The 6,466-nt window shown below is 41.5% G+C and overlaps 1 protein-coding gene across 1 annotated transcript in view; it reads left to right on the top strand.

The window, feature by feature from the left end:
* Positions 1-275: 275 nt before the first annotated feature.
* The window catches only part of TTC29 (tetratricopeptide repeat domain 29), a 200,583-nt gene continuing 194,392 nt past the window's right edge, over positions 276-6,466 (top strand). The window contains exon 1 of the mRNA XM_027866816.1: positions 276-388. The gene's annotated coding sequence lies outside the window, so the exon portion shown is untranslated. The remainder of the gene's footprint in view (positions 389-6,466) is intronic.

The following is a 6,466-nucleotide window of genomic DNA, read 5'->3' as shown; positions in this document are numbered from 1 at the left end:
TCTTATCCTTCATCTCTTACTTGCGATCCTGGGATTCTAGGCTCTAGCAGGTGTCACCTTCCCCTAAGACCCGTGCTTTCTTAGGCCCCGCCCCTGGTCCGAAGAGATCTGGCGGGGAGCCCCGCCCACGTCTCTGCGGTTTCCCTAGTGACCGCTCTTGGCGTCCCCCCTCCCTTCCCGCACCCTTTCATTCTCAGGGCATCCCTCCGCCTGGGGCTGGCGAGAGGCGAGGGTTGCGGTGACTTGGGCTGCGGAAGAAGCTGGAAGAGGGGGCAGCAGCACGTCCCGGGGCTGTCGCCGCCGCCCCAGGAGGAGGAGGAGCTGGAGCAGGAGGAGGGAAGAAAGAAAAACCTTGGCTTCTTCTGGCCCCCCAGACAGCCAGGCTGAGGTTCGTGGACCGGGAGCGGGGATACCTGGGTGGAGGCGGGAGAGAGGGCCACCTAGCCCCCTCACCCCCCATTCACCCGTCTCGGACCCCCGCCTGGCCCAGGGAGGGGGCGCGGGAGGGAGGACCCCTCAGGAAGAGGAGCAGTTGGGCTGAGCCAAGAACCGGGACTTGGTCCCCACCCCACTATTTGAGGGTGCAGGCTGGGTGGGGTTGCGGCTGGGTATTTATTTATCACCAGCCCAGAGTCATTTTCAGCCTGCCCTCCCCCACCCCCCACCCCCAGCCTGCCAGCTCTGAGAATCCCGCCAGCTAAGCTGAGTAGCGGAGCCTTCCAGAGGCTAAATTAAAAGAAGCAAACCCCCCTTCCCACCCCCACACTACATACCCGGTGAGCACTCTCAGTTAATAATGATGATGATGATGATGATGATAGTAATAAATTAATCCAGACTTGAAAGTCAGAGGAGAGGGAAAGAAGAAAACTGAGAATCCTAGCTGTATGTGTGTGTGTATGCATGCATGTATATATGTATATACTCACATACATACATACATACTTATGTTTACCAGCTATCTATCTATATGGATATAAACGTAGGTATATATATTCACAAATATGTATATATGTATTATATTCCCACACACACATATAATCCACATATAGGTATACAGATATAGATATATACACATATGTGTACTTACATAATATTCCATATATCCTACATATGTCTATTCTACACACAGATAAGTATGTATAGATATATACACACATATATGTGTATTATCTATTTATATTGCATATATATTTCCACATACATATCTATTCCACACACAGATATAGATAATTCCATTTTTTAATAGCTCCAAATGTTAGTTTTCCTTACCTCAAGCCTAAATATGCTTCTTTTCATTCTTGCTTCCATTCTCTTTCCTGCCAAACAGAAGATAGACAAATAGACAGACAGATAGATAGATAATATATCTAAATATAGATCCATATATAGATATAGATACTAGATATTTATCATCTATCCATCCATGCTTTATCTATCTATCCATCCATCCATCCATCCATCCATCCATCTATCCATCTATCATCTATCTATCTATCTATCTATCTATCTATCTATCTATCTATCTATCTATCTATCTATCTATCTTAACCATAGTGTTGAAATCTTAGCTGAGTCACCTTGCTTGTTGGTTCCTACCTGTAATACCCATAATATGTAGAAAACTGGGAATACTCATGAGTCAGGGGTCCTAAAGAATAAGCTCCAAAGCTCAGGTAGGTCTTAACCAAAAAAAGCCACAGACACAATGCAAAATGTGGGAGAAGTTTTTGTTTGTTTTATTTTTTGATGGGGGAGAGGTAATTCACTGAATTAAAGATATGGTCCTGGAGTAGCTTTCATTTTTTAAAAAATATTCAAGAAATTTTAGCTCTTACTGCACATATAAAAATGTATATGTTCTAAAAGTTGACCTTAACCATCTTTTTTTTTTTGGCAAGGCAAATGGTGTTAAGTGACTTGCCCAGAGTCACACAGCTAGTGAGTGTTTTGCGTCTGATGCTAGATTTGAACTCAGGTCCTCTTGATTCAAGGACCAGTGCTCTTGCCACTGCGTCACCTAGCTGTACCCTCTCTTCTTCTTTCTTTCATTATTACTGTTTGTTTTCTTGATTTTGCATTTGGAAGTCCATAAGACCGGAGATACATCTGGCCTAACCTTAAAATGTAAGTTAAGTTGAGCTTTCTAAGCTCTTTCCGTAGTTATTATCTCCTATCATATGTATATACATATATATACATATATATGTATATACATATATATATACATATATATGTATATACATATATATGTATATACATATATACATATATATGTATATACATATATATACATATATATGTATATATGTATATATATATTTAATGTAATAAAAAATTTTCATTAACAGGATTGCACACCCATCCCAAATAATTCAAAATTATAAAAAGGATATAACTGTTTCAGTGACTACCATTATTCCATAATTCTGGCAAAATGGAACTTTCTGACTTTTTAAGAACAAATCTTAATATACTTCATTTACTCTTAGTTAAAATGATATTGAAATTACATCTTTCCTTATAGATGTTCGTGGTAACTTGTGACATTGGTATGAAAATTTAAGTGATCGTTAATTGCTGGAATAATTAAGTTGTACTATGTTGCAGTCAAACACTTAGAGTTCTCTTGAATCCACTTTGTTGTTATTCAGTGATTTTTCGGTCATGTCCGACTCTTTGTGACCCCGTTTAGGGTTTTCTTGACAAAGATACTGGAGTGGGTTGCCATTTCCTTCTCTAGCTCATTTTACAGATGAGGAAACTGAGGCAAACAGGGTTAAGTGACTTGCCCTACATCATACAGCTACTAAGTGTCTGAGAACAAATTTGAACTCAGGAAGAAAAATCTTCCTGACTCCAGGCCCAGAGCTCTATCCACTGTACCACCTAGCTACCCAGTCCACTAGCAGCCGAATAATTCATTCATCATTCAACTAAAGTTTATAGAGGACCTAGGATGTACAAGGAATTTATACACTATTTAATGCTTTGCAGTAACATTCTTAAAGCTTTTTAAAGAGTTAGAGTTAGGCAGTAGTGTCCATCTGATGTCTCTGACAGAGAAGCAGTCATAACTACTCAAGCATCCCTCCTAAAGTGCTAGATCCCCCCTCCCCACCCCAGCCACACCCCTCGATCATGGTTCAGGATGAGGGTGGGCAGGAGGGATCCCCTTTGAAGAATTTTACTGGGGGGCCGCAATTTAAACTTATACCCCAGGAAGCATTCAGTCTTACCTAGCACTCTCAAACCTTTCATCCTGTACTTTTGCATTCTCATTTGTCTGTGCTAGTGAGGGCCAACTACCAGAGACAGTAACTGTGATACACAGTCAACCAGGAGATCAAAGGCTCCACCAAATTTCTTCTGAATACCAACAATAGAAAGGCTTTAGGCAACTCTTTGATCTTTGGCTCAGCAGGCCCTTCAAACCATATGTAGCACCTCCCATAAGCTAGCACCCTGGGTGATGCCCCCTCTCTGCCTTCTACTCAGAATGTTCCCAGTACTTCTCAAAGACACTAAACTTCTGGTATGATGCTTCTTTCTGTGCCCTCTGTAGCTGGCAACTGGAGAAGATCCCCATCAACTCTCTTCTCTCTCGTTTTCCCTCTCTTCAGTCCCACCCCCTGGGCCTCTTTCCATCTAGGTTTTAGGAGTAGAATTCGTAACCAGGACATTCATGACTGCAGGATAGGTGACCAGAGGCCTATGTCATAATCACAGAATCCCACTGGACTCAATCTTTGATGTTGCCTCTAGCTCTGAGTTATCTGGAGGGTTTGGGAGTATAGCCTGACCAAGCCAGGCTTGGGGAGAATAACTTAGTTCAATGTGAAAAAATGAAGGCTTTCTAAACTCCATCAATGTCAGGCCTACAATGGTGAAACCTCATTCCAGGCAAAATAGACAACAGTGGTAACTGTTCCTGTTAATGATGCTCAAAACGGGTGTTAGCTTCCCCACGATTCTGGACTCCTAAATTGTAATACAAGTATGTGTCACTTTAATTAAGCATAGAAGAATATCAGAGGGGGCATGGAAGCCATCTAGTTCAGTTCCACCAATTGCCAAGAACGGATTCCCTCTCCCACCCTGACATGAATATCTGTAAATTAGATGCACTGTATGATTTATCCACATGCCTGGTGAGTGGTTAGCCAGCCTGTGCTCAAACACTGCCAGTGATGTTAAAGCCACTACCTCCTGAGGCAGCTCATTCTGCCTCTGAATAGCTCCAATTGTTGAAGAGTTTTTCCTTACCTTAAGCCAAAATTGGCCTCTTTTCAACTTCTGTTCTCTCTCTTGCCAAACAGAATAAGTCTATTCCCTCTTCCATATAACAGTCTTTCACATTCTTTAAAAAAAATTAACTATCACTCCCCACCTCTTAAGTCGTTTTCTCCAGACTGAATATCACCAGTCCTTTGAGGGATCATTTTATGTCCTAATCTCAAAACCATTCACCAATTTAATTGTCCTTCTTGGGATGCTTTCCAGCTAATCAATTTGCTTCCTAAAATGGAGTACCCAAATTACTAACTCAGACAATATTTATGTGTACTGAAATCTGTTCTGCCGCCTCGTCTTGGTATGAAGGTGACTCATTTCTTGACCACCATGCCAGCTGAATGTACCAACAATGGTGGGATAGCATTAAGCAAAGGCCTGAAAGTCGATTGTGCTTGTGATGCAGCTGAGGACCAGCCTGTCTAAACGTAGAGAGGTTCATCACAACCATGTTGACCACAAGATGACCACAGCAACCCATGAAACTGTCGATTAAGGCATGAAAAGCTTACAAAATCTGAGTCTGGAAAGGAGAGTAACACACTGGAAAATCTTTGCTACATAGATTAGCTCTGGATTCGATTTCTTTTTCCTGTTTTGCACTCACTTAAAATATCTCAACTTTTTTCACTTGAAAATTCAGTTTTTACCACCCCCCATTCAAAGTTTATGCCTTGAGGCTTGCCAGCAGGGCTTACGATACTTACATTAAATTAAATTTAAGAGTAAAGGTGCTCCCGCTGCTAATGTTCTTAGATCAGAGGAAGCAAAATGAAGGAACTGGCAGCTGAAACTTTAATAGTAGGAAACGTTGACTGAGAACTTGAAAAAAAATTTCCAGTTGATGTGGATGACAGAGAAGTCTTGTTCATTTCTATGTACAGTACTTTGAAATGACAAACTTGACTTTGTTGGGTAATTATCTTTTGGAATGGATTTTTCTGTCCCATGTTTAAAAGAAAGTATGCATTTTATATTGAACATAGGTAGGCACATTTTATGGGGTCAGTATTAATGCTTCCCAGTCCTGTGCTGACAGGAGGCCTAGCTACTATGACCCAAAGTCACCATAGAAACTAATCAGGTCCTTCTATTATTTGGGGAAATTCCTGACTCCACTTTTGGCCCTTTTCCTTCAGGAAACTCTCTTACCAAATCCTAGATTCCTAAATTCTGCTTTGACCACTGTCTATCCCATCAGCTTCTCCCATTCCCTTAAAAGCTCTCCCATTCCCTTAAAAGCTTCAGTCACTCACTCATCCCTGTCGTCCAGGTCTAACTCCTTCACTTTAATTTCACCCAAAGCTAATACAATTAGCATCCTAGGATTACAAATTTAGAATTGAAAGAGAAGTTAAAGACCATTTAGTCTACCACCACCTCCCTCATTTTTCAAATAGGGAAACTGAGGAGGGGCAACTAAATGGTGTAGTGGATAGAGTGCTGGCTCTGGAGTCAGGAGGACCTGAGTTCAAATGGCACTTACTAGCTGTGTGACACTGGGCAAATCACTTAACCCTGATTACCTCCCCCCAAAAAATAAGGAAACTGAGGCCCAGAGAGTTTAAGTGACTTGCCCAGGTCACACAGGTAAGGTAGTAGGTGACTGAGACCGAATTTAAACTCAGGTCTTCTGGCTTCGAGTCCAGTTCTCTTACTGTTATACCAAAGTGGTCAGTCAGTCCAAAGATTCTCACTAAAATCCTTCACCTCCCTGACCTTCTGTCCTTCACCTCTGTGCCCTTTGCTTCCTGCTTCCTTCAGGACCTAGTCGATGAATCATCTTTTTGTCCATGATAAGTCTTCTGTCAGTCTCTTTATACTCTCTCCTTCTCATTTACTTAGAAGCATGCTTAGGTCTCCCCAATCTTACAATGAGACTTTCCCTAATTCCTTCTACCAATGAAGCTACTATTCCATATTTCATCTTCTTTTTTATCACCAAATTTCTTGGAAAAAGTAATTTATACCCATTTCCTCCACTTCTGCCTTAACACAACATTTCATCTCTGGCATTTGTTCCCATTAAGCTATAGAAAGTACTCTTGGAAAGATCACAATGATGAAGATGAAGATGATGATGATGATGGTGGTGGTGGTGGTGATAATGATGGTGATGATGATGATGATAATGATGAAGATGATGATGATGATGGTGGTGGTGGTGGTGGTG

Source organism: Vombatus ursinus, unplaced genomic scaffold, assembly GCF_900497805.2.
Source record: "Vombatus ursinus unplaced genomic scaffold, bare-nosed wombat genome assembly UNPS02014784.1, whole genome shotgun sequence".
NCBI lineage: Eukaryota > Metazoa > Chordata > Mammalia > Diprotodontia > Vombatidae > Vombatus > Vombatus ursinus.
Note: the sequence above shows the minus strand (reverse complement) of the source record. Positions and strands in the feature narration are given on the sequence as shown.